Genomic DNA, 26,369 nt, shown 5'->3' with positions numbered 1-26,369 from the left:
CATTCAGGGTTGGGAAATCTGTGGCATTCCAGGTGATTATTGGCCTCAATCTCCTATTATCCTTCACCATTGGTCCTGGTGGCTGAGGCTGATGGAACTGGATTCCAACAACACCTGCCACAAGGGTGGGCAGAATTCATACTTGAGCGATCTTCTTTGTTCTTTGCTCGAACCCTGAGATTTATGGACACACACTTAGATGTAAAGAATTCTGAGCCCAGGACTTGTTTTGAGTTCTAGAACTGTCTGGAGCTCATAGTACATTCCTTGTTACCTTCAAGGATTCTTCATTTCAATGCTATAATTTAGGGTGGGAGGGGAAACATGTCTTGTTACTGCTTAAATAACTACAACTAAGAAATCCTTGTCTATTTCAAATTCCCAGAGATCTTGCAATAGATCCATATCTGTCCACTCCTGGTCAGAAGGCCTACTGGTAACCCACCCTGATTACAGTACATTGCTTTGAACAATACAGCTGAAGTGGGAGTGTTGCAAATCTAGTCTCTTTCACTTTGAGTGAGAAACCATGTGATGGTGTGTGGTGCCCTGCTGCTATACAGAGGTTGTGAACACTCTTACCTGCAGATTGGGTGCAGGGCTAGAGTACATATTGAGTGAATGGATTGGACTACACTGGGCAGAATCCAGTGCAGATTTTTGTTGATACAGACACAATCTGAGGATTGCTTCCCAATGTAACAGTTTAGAACACTGCTATATTGTGCATATTCAGCTGAGTGAAAGGCACACACATTGTAGAACTACTTAGGAAATTTCACTATGCATATTATCTAGATGTATATTTTAATCACGTTTGCATGATGTTTTCAGATCTGGGGATGATTCACAGTTTCTGTGAAATTCTAAACTGGAAAGTGGACTTAATACTTTGATCATACCCTAGGGTTGTCATATTTCAAAAAGTAAAAACCAGGACACTCCAAGCTTTCTTCTTCTTCCAAAAATGCCAAAATAACGTGATTGACTTGCCTAAGATCCAGGACAAAGTGCCGCCTTTCGGGAATCCCCCCCGGACGTCAATTCCACCTTTGAAATCCTGGTAATGTCTGGGAAAATCCAGACGTATGGCAGCCCTATCATACCCTATCATCTTTTTAACTATTTGGTTACATGTGGAATCCTGTTGTCATCTTTGGAGTACACAACATAAGAAGATAGTGACTGTTGTTTTAGGGTGTCAAAAAACTAGAAGTTTGAAGACCTGTATTTGAAAACTTGAAATGTGGAGACCGGTTGTCATTACTACATATGGATCATTTATTTTAAGAGATCAGAAAAGTGAAAAATTATCACTTAGTGCAGTGTTTTTAATACTAAGATTGCTGATTATAAAGTACCTTGATAGCTTCATGTGTTATAAGTATCACTTAATTGCAAAATATTGTTCTTATCCTTAATTTGTATTACATGATGTAAGAAGTTTTATCATGTTGCTACAGCACTGTCAGATGTTCTGAAAGGAGGAACAAGAGCTTTACAGTCTCAAGGGCCCAAGATAGGTTTAATAATCTATCTGTTTCCTGTATAACAATTTAATCTCAGAGAATATGACAGGCTTCTGAGAACTGGCTGAGTTTTCTCATTGTGTTTTCAATACCTTTGAAAAACAGCTGGTGGTGCAGTTGTTGGCACTGCATTTATACATCTGTCATTATCAAAGGGTCTAATTTGGCAGATTTTTGTTCATGTTTGCGGGGTTTTTTTTGCACCAGTAAGCAGCCCAGGCAAATTGATACACTTTCTGGTCACAACCTAATACCATGGATTTCCAAGATATTTAAGGCTGCTTGCCTAGAGGTTGGATTGTAGAGATTTTACGGGGCTCAGTGCATCTCCTACAAGTTTTTGGCTTTCTGGTTTGGCGTGAAAAAAAAGGACCTATTATTACAATATTGTGTAGTATAATGATTTTCTGGGTAAAATGGTCCAGCCCGGATTGAAGCATTTTTAGTTACCGGTAAATGTTTTCAGTGACAGAAATTTAAGCACATGCTTACTCACCTGTTGAAATCTATGGAACAATGTTTAAATTTGCCTGTGTCAGTCATGCCCTCCCTTGTTTTGGTGCTGAAATAAATAAAGGGAGCCTCAAAGCTACAAATTATGCTTTGAAATGTAATTTTATTCCAAAACCTTAATGCTGCTCTTAAATCACTAAAAAAAACCAACAAAAAAAACCCTGCTGCCCTAAGTTTGTTTTCCTATCCTTTTAAGGCTAAGCCCTTTTGTCCAAGAGCAGTTTTGTTTTTTCTTTCAGCTTTGGTAGTGCATGCTTGACTAGCACAATGCTGTGCATTATGAATTGGTGACTGAGAGAGGTCCCTGAACTTGGTAGCGCTATCCTAACTATGTCTACTCAGATGTAAGTCCTATAAAATTAAATAGGGTTTACTCCCAGGTAAGTGTGGTGGTTACGACTGCTGTTTTTCCATTCTGTGCTGGAAGCAGTACTAACAAATTTTATGTTGCAGTTTTAAATAGGAAGTAATAACTTCGAAATTTCCATTGACATAACATATGAGAACAAAAAAAATACATTACCAAGAAATAATGGAGTTTCTCAAAATGTTGATATTATATTGATATTTAGGTGACACTGGCAGAGGAGAACTTCAAGTTCAATTAAGAGTGCTTAATCCTTCCGCTACAAAAATCTCCAGGTCATTTTTATTACCTTCCCCCATCCTGGCAGTCTCTGGGACTAGAAATAAGCACAGCTGTGTGTGTGTGTGTGTGTGTGTGTGTGTGTGTGGTCTCAGGGATGGGACTTTTGCAGAGAAGAATCAGCGGGTGCTGGAGGGTTATGCACCTCTTCCTCCCACCTGGTGATTCTCCCCTGCAAGTGTTGCCCCAATTTGTGTTATACCTTTGGGAACACTTATCATTTGACACAAGTATGCAGCAGCATCCTAGGTGAAATAGCAACTAGTTTGTAAATGAGCTGCTTCCAGTATCGGGATGTGTTAAAATGCATGGGCTTGGGCGCATCTTAATTTTATGTGAAACTGAAGTAAAGTACTTTTTAAAATGATTTTTTTGTATTATTATTATTTTTAAAAAACTTGTGTACCACTATATCGTAAAAAATATAAAAGCAATTTACAACAATATCAATGTATAATAAAAAACAATGTAAATGCTTTTAAAGTCAAGAGCCATCAACTAACTATTATGAAAAGAGGATTGCATAATTTTCTCCATAGGACTAGTGGCACGGAAGTGCTTTCAGCAGGTGTTGTTAAAAGGTGAAACAGAAGGCACCAGCTGAATCTCTAGTGGCAGAGCATTCCACAAGACTAGACCAATGACACTAAAGACTTGGGTTCTTGTTGTCCGTTGAGCCTTTCCAACTCCAGAGCTGGCCAATGACATATCTTGGTGACTGAGCTGGTATATAAGGGTTTTGGCGGTTCTTAAGGTACAGGGCTTTGTAAATTAATACAGATGGACCATGGTTGGTCTAGAGCAGGCATCCCCAAACTTCGGCCCTCCAGATGTTTTGGCCTACAATTCCCATGATCCCTATCTAACAGGATCAGTGGTCGGGGAAGATGGGAATTGTAGTCCAAAACATCTGGAGGGCTGAAGTTTGGGGATGCCTGGTCTAGAGTGAGATAAACCAGGAGCCTGGTTTTGGATGATGTAATGTTATGCCAAGCCATGGCTTATCTCACAGTTGTGCAGTAGTGGCAAGAGGGCTGAAGGAGTAAAGCAGCTGCTATCTTATCTCTGGAAATCTACAAAGTTTCCCATTCACACTAAGCCATGGTTTGGCAGATTGGGTCAATATATAGGTTTAAATGGGGTCCAATTTCTACAGATATCTTGCAATAAACTGAGGACCTTAAACAGGTTGAGAATTAGTGCTAACCTGGATTATAAGAATTCCTGTGCCACAGTACTATTGGCTCCCATAGTCCCTGCATAAGGTCCCTGCAACGTCAGCTTGCTGTTACTGGGAAGTACAGCCCAGTCTTTTGATGGTCACCAGATGTGATAATGCAGAGAATGCTTTCAGGCTTCTGGAATTTATCTGGCTTAACCAGTCTAGGTGTATCTGCGTACTGAAAATGAAATTATAAAGAAATTAAACGAAGTAATGGATAATGGCAACTATAGTGATGTGATGGTAGCAAGATCAAATGCTTGGTTTCACTGGTAATATACATTTTCACTAGAGCTTACTTGTGTGTCACTGATTCATGACTACATGCAGCATATACTGTTTATGCTGTACTCATTTACCACACAGAGGAGCATACCGGTATATTTAATTAGCTGACATACTTTGTGTTTCAACATTTGTGTGGAACCTTAGAAACACTTCCAAAAGTGTCCCCCTTCTACCTGCACTGCATCCAGTAGAAAACACAATTTTTGTTCTTTAAGCTTCCCCAAATGTTGAGCTCCATAATTCCAGGGTCTTCCTGGGTCCACTGTTAGCAGTGATCCAAAGTGGACCAGCCTCCCATACCTTCCTCCTTCCTTATTTTCCAGTGCAACACATAGCAGTAGCAGACCTAAAATTCTTTTAAAGAAACAATTATTCAGAGGGGGGCAATCTGCTTTTCAACTGCAATAGAAATTGGTGCACAGATGAACCTTCTCCTTTCTGCAGCCCCTAATGAATTTTCTTCAAACAGTTTTAGAAATCTGTATGCAGTTTGCAGCATATGTAAACTCTAATTGCTGCTGTGGAGTTTACAAAACCCAAAGGTGCAGCTTACAGACGTTCTAAGTGCTGCATGCTAAAATGTTTATAATGTCCACAATTGCATCTCTAGTGCAAGAATTCCAGTATATAGACTGGAGGATACACTACCGTAGATAGACTGCCTGTAAAATTATATGGGTAGAACTTGGATGTTTTATGGAATATTATAAAGAACAAAGGTGCATCAACTCTAGTTCTCTTCTGCAAAGTGGGGCAATCAAGCAGGCCTCCTCCCCAACACACACTATCTAGCAACAATTTGCCAGTGATTAAGCTCTGTGAGGATTCTGGACTAGATGGTTCACTGGTCTGACCCGGCAGACTTTTCTTATCTTCTTATGAATCTTGTGTTATCTTTGTTTCCTCATTTGCTGTTTCTTCCTTAACATGTAAGACGCAGTAACATGTTCTACTGCTTTATTAAATGATTTACTTTACTTTTCTCAGGACAATGGTGCAAGGGATGGTTATAGAATACACTGGGTGGAATTCACAGTTGCGTTATGATGTATTTTCAGTGTGTGCAAGCATTTCAGCTTGCTAGACAGAACTTTCCCCCCTCTCCTCCCTCTGTGTGTGGGCAGGGGGCGTGTGGGGGAGGAGAGGGTGATTGTTCTTCACAGGGCTTTTGCTGATCGAGCTTGTTAGGTGAATCCCACCCATTATGGTATGGTATTACATTGTATTACTTACATTGCATAACTATCAATATTTTTCTTTATTGTTATTGTCTATGCCCATGAGTGTTTGCAATATCAATACATAATTTTGGTTTTGATTATTTTTTTTATTAGCTTGTCTGCATTTTCCTAAACCCACTTGATTTTTAGCAGACTTTTGACAGTGCTGCTTATGTTTCTGCATGAGAGATTAGTTGTATAACACCATGCAAAAAAACAATATAATAAACAGGATATGTTTGCTGTGGTTATACATTCCCCATAAGGGTACTCAGTGAAGAAGCATGGCCTTTATTAGCATGAATTCCTGCAAACATTTCCCCCTCAACCTGTCAATGATTTTTTCCCCCCAATCGTCTTCTGACCTCCCACTCCTCATTGGTGATTATGATACACATTAGTATTTTATGATGCCTAGCATGTGCTAAGCCTTTTAAAAACCAGGACTGGAAAAAAGAGAGAAAAGTCTGAAAGGTAGGACTAAAGTGCTCATGTAAACCCACACTTTCTCCCTAATAAGGATGACTGTCACCGAAATGGTATGAAGTAGCCTTGCACTGCCCCTAGTCATGGTCACTGGATGCAGAGCAGTGTAGGAGCAACCATGAATAACAGCAACAATGCTTCCATAAGGGTTGTGCTGTTCGTGCATGAAATGAGATAGCACATGCTCCATTTGTACTTCGCTTATTGTTATCATCACAGGCTTCCCCCCACTTACGCAGGGCTTACATTCCATGCCCCTGCATGCATAAGTGCAATCACATAAAGTGGGAAGAGGGAATGTGAGGAGGAGAGAGATAGGGAGAGTGCGCAACGTGACTCCAGAGTAAGAAGACTTGGAAGTTGGCGACTCACCCCCAGTTTGCAGAGAGGCAGTGGTGGGGGGTAAGGGGAGTGAGGTGGACCAGGCGAGTGTCAGGGGAAAAGGCTGGGCTAGGCAGGTTGACCTTCTGCCCCCTCCACTTTCCCCCCAAGCCCAAACATGAGCAAAGTCAGGAAGAGAAGAGTGGGTGCCTCATTCCCAAGCGGGGGGTTGGGGTGCTCTGTGTGTGTGCAGGCTCCATCCCAAATCACACTGGCTGCAATGTACCACAGACAGGCATGGAGCGCCGCCCAGATGTGGCGCCAAGCAGAGACAGGTGGACACTCTCAGGAGGGTGAATGTGGTGCCCTGGCCAGAATGCAGGTGAGCGAACAAGCAGGTGGTCAGAAGCCAAGCTGAGGCACCTCTCTCTCTGTGCGCTGGGAGGGCTCTGGCTACTTCAAGACATGGCAGTTTTGAAAGCATGCACTGTAGCCCTTCCCTTGCTTGGGCAGCAGCTCTGAGTGACTTCCAGGCAGGAGGGAAAGCCAGTCTATTTATTTATTAATTTTGCAGAGGCTTGGATGCACCTAAGGAGGGGGGGGGAGGGTGGTGCCTGTATTACATTTTTATCCCATGTATCTCCCATGGAGCTCAAGGTCATGTACTGTCCTAAGCATACCCAGCTTCCAGTGAAATCTCTCTGCTTCTCTGCCACTGACGGCAGCAATAGTCAGGGTTCTGACAGGGTCACCACCCGCCTAAGTGCACATCATGGGTGAACCAGCATACATACCTTCACTTCAGTGACATCGCCATGTCAGTTCCCATTGCAAGAAATTAGATTTATTTCTATGAAGTTGAAAGTTCAGGATAACTAAGACTTTGCAGTTGTGGGATGGTTGGTTTTAATTTCTGTGCACCTATTTTAAGGCATCAGCTTAGGCTGTCACACCCCATGAACCTGAGCAATACCTGGAGGTAACTTAGCAACCATGTCCTAGAGCAAATAAAGTGTTGGAAGGTTTGTGTGTGTGGTGTGAGTAAATGTCCTCTGGAGACTGCTTGAAAGCATCAGGCTAATTCTCCATGACCTCTCTCAACGCCTAAATTCTGCTAGAATGCTGATGCTGACACAGAAAAGGGAGAAGTGAAAGAAAGTCAACTTTTAAAGTTGAAGAGCAAAACAAAGCAAAATTGGGCTGGACATGTACAGTACAGTCACCAAAGCCAATTATCCCTTTTCCAATTATGCTCGGCCCAAAACATTGTTACAGTGTTCCAACACCATTTCAAAGAAATGTAGTTATGTTTACTCTAAAGTCCATGAAATAAATTTCTGTGCGATATTCAAAACCACGCTTCCTGCCATTGTTGCCATAAGGCAATTTTTTTGGTTGGTTTTCTTGTGGCCTTCCAGCTGTTGTTGGGTTCCACCTCCCATTATTCCCAGCTAGCATAGCCAATGGTCAGGGAGTGATGGGAGATGTAGTCCAATAACAGCTTGAAGGCCACAGTTTCTCCACCTGAGCCAATATCTTTGCTTAGTTTAGATACAGAATAAACAGCTGGTGCTCAGAGCTCAGTTATACTTCATTTTGTTATCTTAATGCAAAGCAGTAGTTCACTGTTCTGCTTTATTTGTGTGCCTCCTTTTGCTAAACATGTTCAGCTTTCTTCAGTCATTATTTTTAATTAAACTATTCACAAAGGCCAGAGATGAAGAGATGGTGCGGCATTTTAATACCGCCAAGGCTGCCCTAGGTTAACAGCTATCAGATGTGTGGGTGTTGCTTCTTCCTAATGAGGATCAATGTGTTATTTCACATTTTGGAAGTAGAAATCTTTATCCTATTGCGCTTCTTCCAAAGGTGTCTACATTAGTGTGCCATACTTAACAATTGAATCATCATGAATCCCCCATCCCAATATAATTGATCACTTAAATGATAGCACTATTGCTTTTTCATGAATACCAATATAAATAAATTTACAGTTTTAAAATATTATTTCACAAGAATTGCAGTTCCCATGAAATATGAGGGCAAGTAATTAATAATATTTTATTTTAGCACTGGATGCTCATAGGAAGAGATCAAATTTTGATTTAAAGCAAATCAGATCCCTATATTGAAAATACATAAACTAGAGGTGTTTCATTACTTCACAAAATGCTTGAACTAATGGATGAGGATAGACTAGCTAAAATTCCATGTTATGTTGAGCTATGTGATCTTTTTAAAAATAAAAGACCCCAAAAACTAGCCTGGGCAGACTGTGAAGTGGAGCAAGGAAAGGACTGGCAGGGTGTGACAAATTGAAGCACTTTTGAAATGTTTATTTCTGTCCGGCTGGCAAAGAGTTAACCCACCTTCAGCCTGACTGGCATAGAACTCTGATGGGGGCGGGACTGTGCCCGGTTTTAAAAAAAGGAGGGAGAGTCGGTTTGGTCAGTTAGGAGGGAGAGGGAGGAAGGTGTGGTGTGGTGTTATGTGGTGGCTTGTATGAAGGCAGTTAAGAGGCTAGGACAACTTAAAGTTAAATGTTTGACTGAGTTTATTTTGTACAACTGGAACGAAGCTAATTAATAAATGACACGTTAAAGAATCACTTATGTTTTTAACACAATAAAACTTCATCTCTGTTTTTGCCAACAAGAGGTCCGTCTGTATTTTTCCAGCGAGGTACCAGGACTCACAGCCGTGGTGACTCAAGAGAGGGCAAAACTCACCTCAGGCAGGGAGGTGGTGGTTTGTGTCCTGAAGTTACACGGAGGAGGCTTAGAAGGGTAACCTGAGGTGCCAAGAAGTTGCCAGAGTGCATAGGGCAAACTTCTACAGTGGGGGAATCCAACTGAGGGAGACCCTTTACTGGAGGCAAGAGGTTATTCCTGGGGGACAGCCTAGAGTTTCTTAAGGTACCAGGTCACGCAGGCTGGAAGGCTCTCCTTACTTAGAAACCCATTAGTAAAAGGGGTTTATTTTTGAGGCGGCAGGACCAGAGGGTGGGTGTTTTCCCCTCTGGATTCCTGTGTCGCAGTGATAGTAAGGCAGAGTGGGACCAGGGTCGTCACATTTTTGGTGGCAGCGTCGTGATCGAAATTAAAAGCTCACGCGCCTAGTTTGGTTTGAGTCTGTCAGGATTTTCCTGTGAGGAAAATGACTCACGTAAGAAAACCCAGAGAGGCAAAAGGAGATGAAAGAACGGAAGGGGCTGAGGGAAGCCCAGGTTCTGAGGTAGAACTGATGAAACTACGAATTGAGATGGCCCGAATTGAAGCTGAGAGGGAAAAGATAGCAGCTGAAAGTGAGAGGGAAAAAGCCAGAATTGAAAGTGAGAGAGAGAGAGCTAGGATTGAAGCTGAAAGTGAGAGGGAAAAAGCCAGAATTGAAAGTGAGAGAGAAAAAGCCAGAATTGAAGCTGAGAGGGAAAAGATAGCATCTGAAAGTGAGAGGGAAAAAGCTAGAATTGAAGCTGAGGAGAGAATGCAGTCAGAGAGGATAAGGGCACAATTAGAACAGGACAGAATGAAGCTTGAAGAGATACGTTTGCGATCAGAATTAACTCAGAGTCCAGTTAATAATGATAGTATCGCAATTAATTTAAAAAGGTTCCCCAAATTTGGAAAAGACGATAATGTCGAATCGTTTCTATTTACCTTCGAACGCGTTTGTGTGGAATTTCAAATACCTGAGGAGAACTGGATGCTTTATTTAAGACCTCAAATTTGTGGGATACTAAGTGAAATTTATGCTGACCTGAGGGAAGAAGAGCTGTCAAGTTACCAAGTATTTAAGCAAAGGGTCAGGGTTCGATGTGGGCTCACGGCTGAACAAAGCAGAAAGGCTTTTCGTGAGGCAAAAAAGGAACATAAAGAGACTTATGCCCAACTAGCTAGCCGCTTAGATAAATTACTTGACAGATGGATTCAAGGGAGTGGAGTGAAGGACTTTGATGAGTTAAAACAATTAATTTGTTTAGAACAATTTTTTAAGCAAATCCCTAGCAATTTACGTTGGTTCTTGAGGGATAAAAAACTGAAAACTGTGGCACGGGTTGCCGAGGTCTTAGACGAACTACAAGGTGATTTCAATGAAATAGCATTCCCAAAACACTCACAGAAGGGTAATCCATGGAGAAACAGAGAAATTAAAGACAGGCAAGAAAATTTTCCTGTCAGGGAATCAGTTTCTGACAAGACAGGGTCTAAGAAAATCACTTGTTTTTTCTGTAATCGTGAGGGCCATGTACGTGCCAGGTGCCCCCTGCTGGTTAAGTCGCAAACTACACCTACTGCAGCTAAACAAGTAAAACTGGTAATGCAGTCACAGGAAAATAGCTCGCCTCAGACAGAAGGCTTAGAGAAAGCAGATAGTCCAGCTGAGACTACTTCCAAGGTCTTACAGGTCTGGAGGGCTGAGCAGGAGTGCAACCAAGATTACATGGAGCCAATTGAATTAAATGGTCAGTTTTTTTTAGGTTTGAGGGACACAGGAGCAGAAGTCTCACTTGTTAAATCCCAATTTGTTCCAAAGGAGCAGTACCTCAAGGGTCAGTCCTATAGTTTAAAAGGCATATGGGGGCCACATTTTGAAGTACCATTAGCTGAAGTTGATATTACCTACAAAGGATTTTGTGGCAAATGGAGAGTAGGAATCCTAAATGAATTGGAGGTACCCTTTTTAATAGGGAATGACCTAGCTAGTCAGAAGCACCGTATTCAAGTGATAACTAGGTCACAGTCTCAAGTCACTGAGAGTAATCCTCCTGCAGTTATAGAGTCACCCATAGATCCTAGTGAGGGTGAAGGGCTGATTAGCGTGCCAGTGGTCCAGGAGCACGGTGCCCAATTCTTGAGTGATCAAAAAGAGGATGAAACTATAAAAGAGCTGTGGGGTAAAGCACAAAGTCCTACTGCAGAAGTAACTGTGGAAAACCCCTGCTTATTTACCACCATTGAGGGAAGACTGTATAGAATTTCTAGGAGGAGGAAAACTGCTGCTGTTTGGGAAAGGAAGAAACAGTTAGTGTTGCCAAGAGCTTACCGGTTGCAAGTGCTACAAATGGCACACGACGCACCCTCAGCAGCGCATCTAGGCATTAGAAAGACTAGTGATAGAATCCAAGCAAGATTTTACTGGCCTGGGATGGGCAAAGACATCAAAGAGTATTGCAAGTCCTGTGTGATCTGCCAAAAAGCAGGCAAAAGAGCGGACAAAACGCGAGGCTTGTTACAGTCTATTCCCGTAATTACTGAGCCCTTTTCCAGAGTAGGAGTGGACGTCCTCGGGCCTATCTCCAGAGTTACAAAAAGGGGGAATAAATTTATTTTATGCCTCGTGGATTATGCTACGCGCTATCCAGAAGCAATACCTCTGAAGGACATTGACTCAAAGACTGTAGCAAAAGCCCTCATGTCGGTGTTCTTAAGGCTTGGATTCCCCAAAGAAATTATAACAGATTTAGGGACATCCTTCACGTCCAAGACCATGGAAGAGCTTTTAACTCTTTGTGGGATTAAGCATGTTAAAACTACGGCTTATCATCCACAGTCGAATGGCTTGACGGAGAAATTTAACTCAACCCTGAGCCGGATGCTAAAAACCTATTCCATCAATCATCCTAACGACTGGGATGAGAGGCTGCAACACTTCCTATTTGGTTATCGCGAAGTGCCGCAGGAGAGCACAGGGTTCAGTCCTTTTGAACTCCTATTTGGACGACAGCCACGAGGACCCCTAGACTTGATGAAAGCAGCGTGGTCAGGGGAGGAGCAGATCGACAGCCCTGATGTTGTGACGTATCTACAGGAGCTGCAGAGCGACCTTCAAGAGCTACGGGAGCAAGCTGCTCACAACTTGCAGCAGGCACAGCGTCGACAGAAGCAGTGGTATGATGCACACGCAAGAGACAGAACTTTCCAGCCTGGTGACAGTGTGCTCGGGTTAAGAACAAGACGTCGAAAGAAGTTGGAGATGTCGTGGGACGGTCCCTTCAAAGTGGTCGAGAGGATATCTGCGGTGAACTATTTGGTAGAGTTAGATGGGGAAGGGAACCGATGTAAAAACTTTCATGTAAATTTACTTAAGCCTTATTTTGACAGAAATAAGTTGGTGTTACAAGTAAAGGGGAAGATGACACAAGGAATTCATTTAACTGGGTGGGGAGAGCTGAGTAAGGGCACAACTCTAGCAGAGGTGTCATTCGATGAAAGTCTGACCCCAGAGCAAAAGGAGCAGTTAAAATTAGTCCTTGCTCAGTTTGCCCAGATCTTCTCAAACATCCCAGGGAGGACCAGCCTAGCAACTCATGTAATAGACACAGGGTAAGCACATAAGTGGGAAGGAAAACATCATAGCGGACGCTTTATCCAGGTATTTTTGAGAGGTATAGAATGGTGCAAATGATTATATGAAATGGTGGGAACCCTAGCAAAACATTTGTGCTAAGGCGTTATAATCTAACACATGCCCAACATGGTTTATCTGTGTACAAGTTTATGAGATGTTAATTTAGTTGACTTTGTAATATGAGTGTTATAGAATGCATTGAAGGATTTATAACCCCAAGCCCATTGCTTTGGCATTGCTCTAGTTAGTTAAGAGCAAGCCGACGCAATGTCTTTGTGGTGGGGGAGATATGTGACAAATTGAAGCACTTTTGAAATGTTTATTTCTGTCCGGCTGGCAAAGAGTTAACCCACCTTCAGCCTGACTGGCATAGAACTCTGATGGGGGCGGGACTGTGCCCGGTTTTAAAAAAAGGAGGGAGAGTCGGTTTGGTCAGTTAGGAGGGAGAGGGAGGAAGGTGTGGTGTGGTGTTATGTGGTGGCTTGTATGAAGGCAGTTAAGAGGCTAGGACAACTTAAAGTTAAATGTTTGACTGAGTTTATTTTGTACAACTGGAACGAAGCTAATTAATAAATGACACGTTAAAGAATCACTTATGTTTTTAACACAATAAAACTTCATCTCTGTTTTTGCCAACAAGAGGTCCGTCTGTATTTTTCCAGCGAGGTACCAGGACTCACAGCCGTGGTGACTCAAGAGAGGGCAAAACTCACCTCAGGCAGGGAGGTGGTGGTTTGTGTCCTGAAGTTACACGGAGGAGGCTTAGAAGGGTAACCTGAGGTGCCAAGAAGTTGCCAGAGTGCATAGGGCAAACTTCTACAGTGGGGGAATCCAACTGAGGGAGACCCTTTACTGGAGGCAAGAGGTTATTCCTGGGGGACAGCCTAGAGTTTCTTAAGGTACCAGGTCACGCAGGCTGGAAGGCTCTCCTTACTTAGAAACCCATTAGTAAAAGGGGTTTATTTTTGAGGCGGCAGGACCAGAGGGTGGGTGTTTTCCCCTCTGGATTCCTGTGTCGCAGTGATAGTAAGGCAGAGTGGGACCAGGGTCGTCACACAGGGCTCAACACCCTCTCTGGTTGTCTTTAGTTTGTAATCACCTCCCTCACAAATCATTTTCTCTCACTGAAGTAGGATCAAGGTCAGCAAGGGTAGATATGGGATTTTGTTTATTCACTTTATTTAAATATTTTTAATCCTCCCCTTCAGAGCCAGTGTGGTGTAGTGGTTAAGAGCGGTAGACTCGTAATCTGGTCTCCGCTCCTCCACATGCAGCTGCTGGGTGACCTTGGGCTAGTCACACTTCTCTGAAGTCTCTCAGCCCCACTCACCTCACAGAGTGTTTGTTGTGGGGGAGGAAGGGAAAGGAGAATGTTAGCCGCTTTGAGACTCCTTCGGGTAGTGATAAAGCGGGATATCAAATCCAAACTACTCTTCTTCTTCTTCTTCTTCTTCTTCTTCTTCTTCTTCTTCTTCTTCTTCTTCTTCTTCTTCTTCTGTCAGAAAAAGTCCTCAAAGTGCTTTACAGATCACAAAAAAGAGGCAGCCCTTGACATTGGGCTTCTAATCTAAAAAGGCATGACACAAAAAGGAAAACAGATTGAGAAGGAATGTAAGGAAACTCCTGTGCACGTTCTTAGTTGCAAGTTCTTCTAATGAGCAGCTGGGGTGGAAGTGTTCAGAGAATAGGGAGTAACAGTTGCTGGGTTTTTTAGGGGCTCCAATAGAGTATCCCTTCTCTTTCCTCTGCTGCAGCCTGATGTGCACTGCCAAGTGATAGCTGATGGAGGGAGGAGCCTGGGTCCCAAATTTACTTTGGAACAGGGAAATGGAATCTTGTAATTAATAGCATCAAACTTAATGCTGATGGTGATAGGATTGTTTTCTCTGTCCTCATTGCAGAAACTGTGTGCATAATCTATGTGCATAATCTGAACATAGTTCAGTTGAAATTTTGTTTAGTAGATAGGACACCAGAGAAGAAGCAGAGTGTTTCATAAAATAGCAATGCATTCCTGCTGCATATCATCACAGATGATATGGCACAGATGATATGACACAAGCTGACAGGGAAATAATTTGGAATTTTCAACTGTACCCTCCATTCTGCAGCACTTATTGGAAGTGAAGGTATTCAGCTCAGGGAAATTCTTTGCAAATACTGAAATGACAGTTACAGGGATTATGTTCATTTACAACATAGGTGGACAACCCACAATCCACCCAGGACTTCCCAGTGCCCTGTTAGCCTGCTAAATTGCTGTTTGGTAGTATACAGGGAGCATAATTTACATTGGTAGGAAGGTGTGCACAAATAACTTTACCCATCCACCTTCCTGCCCATCAAAGTCACTCTCCCCTCCTTACCAAACAGCTATTTGTCAAGCTATGGGAATCATAATTGCCAGCAGCAATCATTTGGTGAAAGATGGGGTCACTGTTGTGCCTCTCTATCTGATTCCCAGCTGATGAGTGCTGAGAATTACCACATTTGCATGCTTTTGGTTGCTCTATGGTTTGTGTCCCGAGACTCAGCATGTTGTTGTTGTTTAGTCGTTTAGTCGTGTCCGACTCTTCGTGACCCCATGAACAATAGCACGCCAGGCACTCCTGTTTTCCACTGCCTCCTGCAGTTTGGTCAAACTCATGTTCGTAGCTTCGAGAACACTGTCCAACCATCTCGTCCTCTGTCGTCCCCTTCTCCTAGTGCCCTCAATCTTTCCCAACATCAGTAATTCAAAAGGATGAAAGGATGGGGTGGGAACAGGAAAACCCAGCAATTTCAGAAACATTACATTAAGGATTAATGGTCAGGTGGAATGGCTGCTATGTGTTGAGAGAAGATGAAACAAATGGCAGCTCAACTCCTCAGTCTGATGGAGTGGGCCTCACTCTTCTGCAGCCAGGTATAATATCCACAAACAGATAATAGTACTGAGAGAGGAGGATTCAAATGGCCTTCGGCTGAACATGAGCTGATGACCATTCAAAAGGTACAACAATAGACATTGGATGAGTACCCATTACAAGTTGCAAACTTCCTGTAGGCATCTGGTGGCCACAGTGAGAATGGGATGCTGGACTAGATGGGCCTTTGTGTGATCCAGTAGGGCTCTTCTCGTGTTCTTAGGAGCTGGCTGCGGTGGTTGGAATATGCTGTGCTATTTTTGTAGTAGTTTAGATTCACAGCAATGGATATTTTTTTTTCCCTAGCATGGAACAAAACAATGTTTTGTTAGTATTGTTAAATGATATATAAAAATGTGTCTCTGTTCCTTTTCTTGCAACACAAGTAAAAATTTTTTTTTTAAAAAAAAGTCTTATGATTTAAAGCCATCGGCTTTTTCTTAATGTAGTGTGAAAAGCTTGCAAGAAGAGAAAATCAGCATAAATTATGCTTGAAATCAAAGCAGTAGTGCCTGAGATTTGGTACAAAAAGTGACAGCATATTTTGACATATAATTGAAGCCCTTATGCATATAAACAGTTTTTGTAGGATGTAGAAGTCATACAGAGAGCTCCTTATTCGTTACATAGCTTTGAAATAATAATAATAATAAGGAAGGGACTGAACCACTCAGAAAAAAATTGACATAGTACCATTTGCTAAAATGGGATGGGGGACTGTTTTCCCAAAGACTCTCTCCACTTTCACTTTGATAAGAAAAAAGTTAGCACGAGAATATGAAACAGCCTAGCTGATTTCTATAAGCAGGCTGAGAGTTTAGGCTGCTTCAAAAGCATTTGCTTGCATGCCTTTCCAATGAAGTGTGTGCTTCCACATCACATTTTGCTGGGGGGGAAAAATCATCCAGTGTGATAGAAAGCTTTACTATAGAAACTGTACATAACAGCAAGCATGTTAAGTTTATTAAGGTAAATATATCTAAGAATAATTTTGAAAATGCATAATAAATCTTATCCATAAGTCAGTAAGCTGCCTTTGCAACAGAAATATCAACTTTCATTTATGCAATGTGATCTTCATATTCTGTACAGTAAAGATAATCTCTCAGCTTCACAACCACTTGCAGCAAGTGTTTCTATTCAATGGGTTTGATGATTGTGATTATATGGAATACTTTAATCAGTAGCAGTAACAATGAAAGAATAAACTTTTATGGATTGTTGGAAGAAAGAAAATACATTTAGTGAAGTATGGGAAGAGAAAGAAAAGCTGCTGCAAGTCAGGAACTATTGCTTTTTTCAAGGGTGTGGAAGAGTATGTTGATTAGGCCCAACAAAATGCGTTTAATGTCTCACAAGCCCTCAGTAAAATTTGTGCTGCTCCTTCTGTCTCCTGAGCTCCATGAGTGGTGGCATTCAAGGGGAAGGAGAAACATTTTTGAAAGGAAAGCACTGGACAGGGATATCTTTCTCCCCATCCAGGAACCTTTCCATCCAGGCCAGTGTGTAATAGGAAGGAAAATATATCTCTCTGCTCTACAGAAGTTGATCTTCACTCCTCCTTCCACTCTTCTACTGATTGGCATGGATTGGCAGAGGGAAGAGTGGACACCATTATGTCTTCCTGTGTGTCTTTCCACAAATTGGCTATGTCAGTTTTCACTTTAAAATGCACATCACTGGCATTCTTTGGAAGATTAGCCAGCAGTCAATGTGGCCATTATCTATTGTGTACAGACCTTGGTTGGAATCATGAAGGATACCCTTCTCCCCATGTCTAGTTGTAAACTTGAGGGAAAGCAAAAAATCAAGATCTTAGGGGATTGCTTTTGCTTCTCTGCCTTTTATCACAAGCCATCTGAACACATGTAAGCAAATGGCCTGCAAGCATCTTTAACACAGTTCACCTTGGAAGTTCCCACTGATTCTGTGTGACATGATGAACTGCAGGCTAAACTGTCCTTTCATTTTTGTGGTTGTGTAATTCTCAGGTTGCATAAATGGACAGTGAGAACAGTCGGAAGCCCAGTTATAAAGGACAACATAGTAACATACAAAACAATGTACAGAAAGACGAATTGGGGCAGTCATTAAAAAGAAACCATAATATAAACACAATAAGGCATCTAGAGAAACTGAAAGGTGCCCTATTTAAAATAGTTAAAAAGAAGCACTTTTTTCCCTAACACATAATTAACCTGTGAAGCAAGATATCATTGACTTAAAGAGATTAACTTTATTCAGAAAGAAGATTAGTCCTTAATGAGATCATACACAGTTACATTGTATGGGATTAACAACAACATTTGGGAAACATCCTGCATGCTTCATGGATGGGGGCAGTGGGGGGAGGGATTTTAATAAGAAATACGAGAAGTGACTACAAGAGGAGATGAGTTTTATGCTGTTTTATGTGAGTACAAAATTACAACCACTCTCTGCAGTTATTGTTCTTAAGAATTCTTGGCACACTTATTTTATAGTGGTTATTTATTTAGTTCATGCACAGATCCTCATATGTGCAGAGATGTTTAGTTTTCATCCTTAGAAAATAAACTTCCTTCTTTTTGTATATATGGAAGAGAATTTATTCTCAATCTGTGCAAATGGACCACAGACATGTATGTTTTTAAAGTGGGTGTGGCATGGGCAGGCATCCTAGGAGAAGGTAAGATCTATGCTAGTGCTAGTTCAGAAAAATAGCAGGGTGTCTTACCCTTCTGACAAGCACAAGCCCATGTGGAAACGTCATGGCAAAACTCTTCCCCATGAGAGATCAGAGGGTGGCTACATGAGAAGGGCTTTTTCTGCAGTGGCTCCCAAATTGTGGAATGCCTTTGACTGATTACCAGGCTATACAGCTTTTAAATGTTTTTTTGGGGGGAGGGGTTGTTATTGGTTTGTGTTATTATATTGTATTCTTATATTGCGACCTAGCCTGACATACCACCTTTTATCAATAGATGTCAGGCTGGGTCGCAATATAAGAATATATATATTCTTATATTGCGACCCAGCCTGACATCTATTGACGAGACTGAACAAAAGGGTCGTTTAAAAAACATCAACATATGGATGAAACCAACAACAACAACAACAAAACAACAACAACTTATTATTTATACCCCGCCCATCTGGCTGGGTTTCCCCAGCCACTCTGGGCGGCTTCCAACAGAAGTATTAAAATACAATAATTTATTTAACATTAAAAGCTTCCCTAAACAGGGCTGCCTTCAACAATAATAATTTCTATTTTTATTTTGTGAGCTGCTTTGTGTGCATGAGCACAGAAAAGTAAAATGCAGTTGTTTTATTATTATTATTATTATTATTATTATTATATTAATAGTTAATAGCAGCATATGTAGCAGGTCTTACAAGATGATCTTGGCACTTAATAATGTTCATATAGATGCTATATTGTCTGGTGGAAGAACAATCAGGCAGGACATAGTCACTTCTGTGTACTTCTTTCATGGATTATTCTTCAGCTGTACTTTAAAATTTAAGAGTATTCTTGAGTACTAGTGAGCGGAGGCCTTTTTTAAATAACACCCTCAAGCAGTGCATTTGTTTGATAGCTAATCCACTCCGACAGAAGTGTCAATGAACGCAACTGCGGTTAATGAAAGCTTAGTGGTTCAAGTTCTGGAGGAAACAATTCAAATATAAGCTAATGAATATGATATTAACAATTTGCCTTGCAACCCAATCAATTATTAATAATACAGCTTCTGCAGTAACTAAATTTAGGAAGGTTTGTCTAAATTGTGAGCAATAGAAAAACCAAACATTGATATAGTACTGTTTTCCCTATACATCACATTCAGCCTGTCTCCAGTGGCATGGTACTGTCTCTGTTGGCAGGCATGTAAATACAGACTTTAAATTGCTCTGTGGGGGGAATCCCATCTCTGAATCATGTATGAAATTGACCTGGAGATTTTGGCAAGGTATTAATAATTTAAAGGCGACACACTGCGTTTGCTTTAGGACTTGTCCATATTCACCTTTTTCTGATTAGTCCTGACATTTTGCCCACCGTGTGTCCTTAGCTTTCTTTAAAATATTAGCTTCTTGCTTTCTTCCCTTTGCTTAAAGGTTAGAACTTCAATGTAAGACATGCAGAAAGGACAGAAGATGTAAGGATGACATAAACATATTCAAAACAAAATGGATTTTTGTTTCTGATTATAAGCAATCAAACTGATCTAGTTCTAGCCTGTGCTCTTTTAAAAATACTTTTGCTACCTTTTAGTTTGTTGCCAGCTTTACGTTCCTAAAGAAAGTCAGTGAATGCTGTGCTTTTCCTCATTCTGTGATCGTAGTTGATGTTGTTTGTGCCTCCTCCTTTCCTAGCATTATAGACTCAAGCAAAGCTTTCTTTTATCAAGAAGATCACTAGATAATGGACTCATTTATTTTCATAGAAGAGAATAGAGCCTCAAGAATTTTCTTCTTGTCAGCCCTCCTTTCCCACCACTCCCACTAAATACCCATTTATTTTATCTTTTCTAAAAACAGCTGAATTGTAGCACAATAAGGGTTTTTATAGCATTCTGTTCATTTTTATTTATTTATTAAATTTGTATACCACCCTTTATCTGAATACAAAATATATAATAGCAAGTGGTTCACATGAACATTCAAGAATTCCTACCATCTCTCCCTCCCTCTCTCCCTCCCCCCCCTCTGTGTGTGTGTCTATATCTATATAGTGTGTGTATTATTTTTATCCCGTGAACAGCCCTGACACCTGCGGGTGTAGGGCAGGATAGAAATTCAATTACCGTATTATTATTATTATTATTAATCTCAGTGCTGGGGAAAGGAGCTAAATAGCAATTTCAGGGAGCGGATTTTTGTCAGGGCTGTGGTCAGCTTTCTTCTCAACTGCTGTTTAGACAACAAGAAATTTACACATTTGTTGTTGAACTCCCATCAGCCCCAGTCGGTATGGCCACCAAGGGTATTGGGAGTTGTAGTCCAACATTTGGAGGGTTGCAGATTTCTTCATCCCTGCGTTAAATTCTTCAAGGCAGCTCATCACACTCCAATACCTTATTTGCTGTCCTCTCTGATACAGTTCAAGACACAAGTCCTGCTTGCACCTGCTCTTAAGTGGAAGTCAGTAAAACTCAGAACAGTAAAATGGATGAAATTGGGGGTAAGGGGATTTTTTAAAAATGCATTACTTACATAAGAAGCCTGTCCAAATCACTTTACACAGGCAGCATTGTTCCAAAATGAGAGATGCAATTAAGAGAGGCTTTCTTTAATTTTCCTAATGCTCCATTTAAAGCTAATTTACATTTACTTAGTTGCATTCAGACCAAAGCTAAGACTCTCATTACATCTAATTGTTGCAGAAGTTTATTAGATGTAAATTCAGTTCCTAACTTGCATGGATTCAAAAGTTTTTTTGAATGGATGGCAGCATGACTGGAACTCGGGATGAATGTCGTGGCTCTGCAGGTGGGTTCCTTGAAAAAAAATCATCAGCCTTTGCTGTGATAAAGCTGGGTGGGAGTTTTGGTAAGGCTCCAGGATGGATAAAACATCTGTAATGAACCATGGAAGTCTGTGTATTTCTCCACCATCTGTCTTTCGCTTATCACCAGAACAGTCCTCTTGGACTAAAGGTAGGAAACGATTGCAGGAAAGTTGCGAAGGTAAATATATAGCAGTGCATAAAACGAGTGCTGCTGGATCAGCCCTGAAGCTCATCTAATCCAGCATTAGGCTCCTGGAGTGGTCAACCAACTGCCTTAGGAAGTGCACAAGCATGACATAAGTGGAATAGTTGTCTTTCCCTCATGAGCCCCAGGAATTGGTATTCAGAGGCTGTATTGATCACAAATAGCCATTAGTAGCTTTATCCTCTATTGATGAATTGAAGTCATCCAAATTGCCAGTGATCACTACATCTTGTGGTCTAGTTTAGCTATGCATTGGGTGAAGAATAACTTTCTTTTTGTCCTGAATCTCCCAACAGTCAACCTCATTGGATGACCCCAGTTAGAAAAAGATCTCCCTACAATTTTACACATCTCTGCCAATGTAATTTATAAACCTACATGCTTCTGCAAACCTAGGGAATCCTTTGAGTACATGGGTGGCCCTGTTTTGCTTCCAAACAAATAGGAATTTCATAGAATCGTAGAGTTGGAAGAGGCCATCAAATCCAACCCACGGCAATGCAGGAATCTTTTGTATTTTTATACAATACTAGGATCTCTTTTCCACTAGTAAAGATCCACTCCTACTATGCTCCTTCTCAATTTATGATTTCAGCATGTCTGCATGCTTCTTCCCTGCTTTATCTATATGTAGTAGGATATAATCCATTTCTATTTATTTATCTGCACACACATACACACTGTACACACTCACAAATGAAAGAAAACATTAAACATTTCTCATCTGTCTTGTTGTCAATTAAGAACATAACAATGAGTGAAAAATTATAACACCTTTGGATTAACCTGATTTTTCTGTTCCGCTTCAGCTTCTTATAAAATACTTTGATTATTTTTTGAGAAGGGTGGAGATTAATAGTAACTTCAAAAGGGCTTTTCTTGAGCTGAGGAAAATTGCATAGAAATTTTCTTTCTTTCTTTCTTTAAAAAAAGAGATTAACATATGGATGTAAGAGAGAAACAATTATTATTATTCTCTCTTGTTCACTTTTTGCTATTGTCAGACTAAACATTCACACAACAAAAATTGTGTATTAAGCTCCCAATTCAGTCTACATGTCCAGTGCCAGAATTCAATGCAGCCTCCATTCCTATATATATATATTATCTAACTTCCAGTTGTAACTGTCTATGTGCCTGCTTCTACTGGGTCCAGCTTGGATTGTCTTTTTGCATGCATGGCAGAAGTCACATAGAATGTTGTTTTCCTGAGCTTACCCCAAATATCTTCTGGATTCCCTCCCCCAACCCTCTGGAGTAGAAGCCGGGGTGGGGAGCGGTGGTGGATAAGGCATGCATGGGAAGAGAAGAGAGCGGGGAAGTCCTCCTGCACAAGTGGAAGTCCTCATGCAGATGGTTTACCTTTTTTGTATGCACCTGATGTTGTGTGTTTGAGTTCCGGTCCTGGAAGCACACTAGGAGGCCTGTGTCATTGTATTGGTGAATGCTGAGCATACCTTTCGGTTGGTTATAATTTGACTTTTGTGGAGATGCGCAAAAAAACATTCGGTGCAGTATGCATCAGTGGCACTTGTGTAACACCTGTAGCTACATTACTGGGTATTTTCTGGAGGCAAAAACGTACTGTGGTGGTTGTGTGTTTAGGCTGTAATTCAGCCCAAATCTTCCGCTGGTGGATTTGTAAGTAGTACAATAAAGGTAAAGGGACCCCTGACCATTAGGTCCAGTCGTGACCGACTCTGGGGTTGCGCGCTTCCAGGTCATGTGGCCAGCATGACAAAGCCGCTTCTGGCAAACTAGAGCAGCACATAGAAATGCCGTTTACCTTCCTGCTGTAGCGGTCCCTATTTATCTACTTGCATTTTGACGTGCTTTCGAACTGCTAGGTTGGCAGGAGCTGGGACCAAGCAACGGGAGCTCACCCCGTCACAGGGATTCGAACCGCTGACCTTCTGATCAGCAAGCCCTAGGCTCAGTGGTTTAACCCACAGCGCCACCTGGGTCCCTAAGTAGTACAATATATTATTGCAATTGTCTTAGTAATATGCAAGTTACTATTGCTTTTATCCACTTGCGATTCATCAAGATCCTATGCTTGGCTTTGAGTAACAGTGGAGTACAAGATCAGATGATGAGCCTCAAGTTGTTCAAAGTGACATAATCACCACAGTGGTGTCAGCTCTCTGGAGAACTTATTGCATGGTTCAACTGCTTGGAAAACCTCTATGTGGCTTCTCCGGGAGAGAAGAGTGCAAGTTCAGACGGGCTGAAGAAAACGTTATCCTATGCTTCATTGTACACCGCATCTCCTTTGTATAACACAAGCATTATACTAGCATAATTAGCATTAGCAAATTGCCTTTTCAAGGGAAGAGAGGGTTTTCTAAAGGGAACAATTCTGTTCCAGTTATTCAGCGCAACTGTCTGCTTGGTCCACCGAAACGAAAGTGAGAGGACTGGGCTGGGCTTCCGGCAGCTAAATAAACCTCATTAATATTAAAAAAGATACTGAAAGAAAAGGGAGAACAAATATATATGTAAGGCCTTTCCGAACAAATGTCAAGCAAAAAGCATCCAAGATCTTAATTAAACAGTCAGGGTTCTGAATTAGCCACAGAACTTGAGAAATATGACATTTTGTCTCCAGTAAATAACTTGTTGGAAATAATGCCTAGAAATTGTCTCATTGTCCCATTAGTGTTCAGAAAACCTATTTTTTCCCTAATTCTGTGTTATGCCAAGGACTTAAATACACTGTCTGCCTTTTTCATATATTCCTATTATTTGTCTACAAGCTGCACTGAAGATAAATGATTCTCATCTTTTATTTTTATGATGAGATACTCTATGATGCTGTTAATCTATCACACTGATGCAGAGGCATGGGAATTGTTAGTATCACTCAAATTTGTTTGACGAGTTTATACTTATACTCACAGTGCTGCTTTACATATTAAATACCGTACTAAAGTATTTTGCCACTTGAATCACAATGCACAATAGCAAGAGATGATTTAGGAGTAGCTCAGTTTTGAAAAAAAAGGAGGAGAATTTCACAGTGAATAGTATACCTTACGGTAGCACAGGTGAGAATGAGTGCAAGTTCAGGAGTGTGTTGTTCACGTTTCTTCCATGATGCTTCACTCTGACACTGTTGCTTCCCACAATTGCCATTTCTGATCTTCGTATTGTGTTATGGGTCCCTGTAAGCACTCTTGATGCTTCACATAATCTTAGAATTTTACAGATGGAAGAGACCTTGGATGTCATCTACTGCAGCCCCCTGCTAAGTACAGGAAGTTAACAGCATCCTGTTTATACTTTTGGAGTATTTATACTTGGGGCTGCCTTTAAAAATGGCCCAGATACTGCAGCTGGTCCAGAATACGTACAAAATATTTTTAAGTGGGTTGACTATATTACATCTGTGCTTTGTTAGCTGCACTTTCCCCCAGTCTGTTTCTGGTGAAGGCTTTTTTCAACAACTCGTGTAGTTTGAGCCCCTCGACAAAAGTATTTTCGCTTAGGAGTCAGTATGGGTTTTGTGTTCTTGCTATAGTTATGTGCCTTTTTATTTTATGGTTTTGTTTTGTACTTAGATTGTTTTTAATATTGGACCTCATGTGGATGGGTGGCATGCAAATGTCATTTAAAAAAACGAACTAAAATCCCTGAAAGCTCCAGCCTTTGTTTAAATAGCATGGAATCATAATACTCGGCAATGACGCTAGCTGGCTGATCGTAGGACAACCACGAGCTCTAAACCTAATTTAACTGAGCTGTTGTGAGGATAATATGGAATAATCCACAGGCATAGAAAAATGATTAAAATAGAAACATGCTTATAATTTAATGGCAAAAGTTGTAGTTGTTAGGGACTGACTGAATGATGAAGAGTGGTAGGACACGCCGGCCCAAGAACCCCCAAGGGACACAGAGGAAGAAAACTTAGACGCAGGACAGTGGTAGTGGGACACTCAGGACCAGTCTGTGGAAGGGTCAAGCTGGGAGGTGATAGAGGCAGGAGGTGGGTCAGAAGAAGAAGAGGGCTGGGTGCCGAGGGTCGCAGAGAGGAGAGGTAGCCCTCTACAGCTACCGTAGCTCTCCTCCTCCATGGACACCCAGATCACACAGAGTCTTGCACATTGCTGATTGGCACAGCACTAGAGTCAGATGGATACCAAAAATATAAAAATAGTAATAATAGCAGAAGCTTGGTTTGCATAAATACACAAGAAAAGAAAAATGCAATTTAGTAAAAAAAAAAAAGTTGTCATAAACGTAGAATGCAAAATGCGCTAATAAAGGGGAAGAAGTGTTGGCATTATTACTGGCAGGTATTGTATGCATCACAAGTAAACCATGAACACTGCAGAAAAGCATTAATGTAGATTATTAACATGTATTATTATTTATTGCATTTATTCATAGTTTACTACAAAAATGTCTCAACAATATGAGGTTGCCCCGTAGTGTTGAAATCAACCCACTGTTGACGTCAGATTGCCAATTTTACACCTGTTTTTCCAAACTTGTAGCTGATATTTTGCACACATGCCATGCCATAGAATGCAAATATCTTTATTTGCAGAGGCAGCAGTACCTCCAGTGATATAAAAACAATAGCCCGCCTTGGTACATAAAATATTTTGTAATCTATGATTAACCTCTACCAGGTATTGCTATAATACAGAAGATTATGAAAAAGCAGATATTATAATAATTATATTTATAATAATTAATATCAGCACACTGGCATCCCTGGGAAGCATCATATATAAATGATATTTATGTTGCTGTTAAATGTTCTTGCCTTGGCTTTGATTATAACTTTGTAATAAAGGCGCACTGCAGTACATGTGAAAATTGAGAATTATAGCATATATTCAGAGTGGAACAATATTCAGTTAGAAAACTACTCCTATTCTCAGTGAGCACTTCACTAATCTTATGCTAATCTACCCTTGGGTATTTAAAAAAATATGCTGCCGTATTAGACATTGTAAAGGAAGTAGAAAGCAAGGTGGTACACTGCCGCACTCCTACTCATGAGCTATGCCAACAGCTTTAATCTACATTGCCTCCCAATAGAATACCATTATACCATTTTGTAATGGTGCATACATTAAATTTCTAAAGGGCAGAATTAATACAATTTTTTGTTTCACTCTCATTTGTGTGTGTGTGTGTGTGTGTGTGTGTGTGTGTGTGTGTAGTGGATAGAATAAAT

General features: G+C 41.0%; 1 protein-coding gene across 5 annotated transcripts in view; it reads left to right on the top strand.

Annotated features, from left to right (window-relative positions):
• The window catches only part of PRKG1 (protein kinase cGMP-dependent 1), a 581,919-nt gene that overhangs the window by 116,576 nt on the left and 438,974 nt on the right, over positions 1-26,369 (top strand). The gene's annotated exons all lie outside the window — the stretch shown is intronic.

Source organism: Zootoca vivipara, chromosome 5 (assembly GCF_965207765.1).
Source record: "Zootoca vivipara chromosome 5, rZooViv2.hap1.1, whole genome shotgun sequence".
Lineage (NCBI taxonomy): Eukaryota > Metazoa > Chordata > Lepidosauria > Squamata > Lacertidae > Zootoca > Zootoca vivipara.
This window is presented reverse-complemented; position numbering and strand designations above follow the sequence as displayed.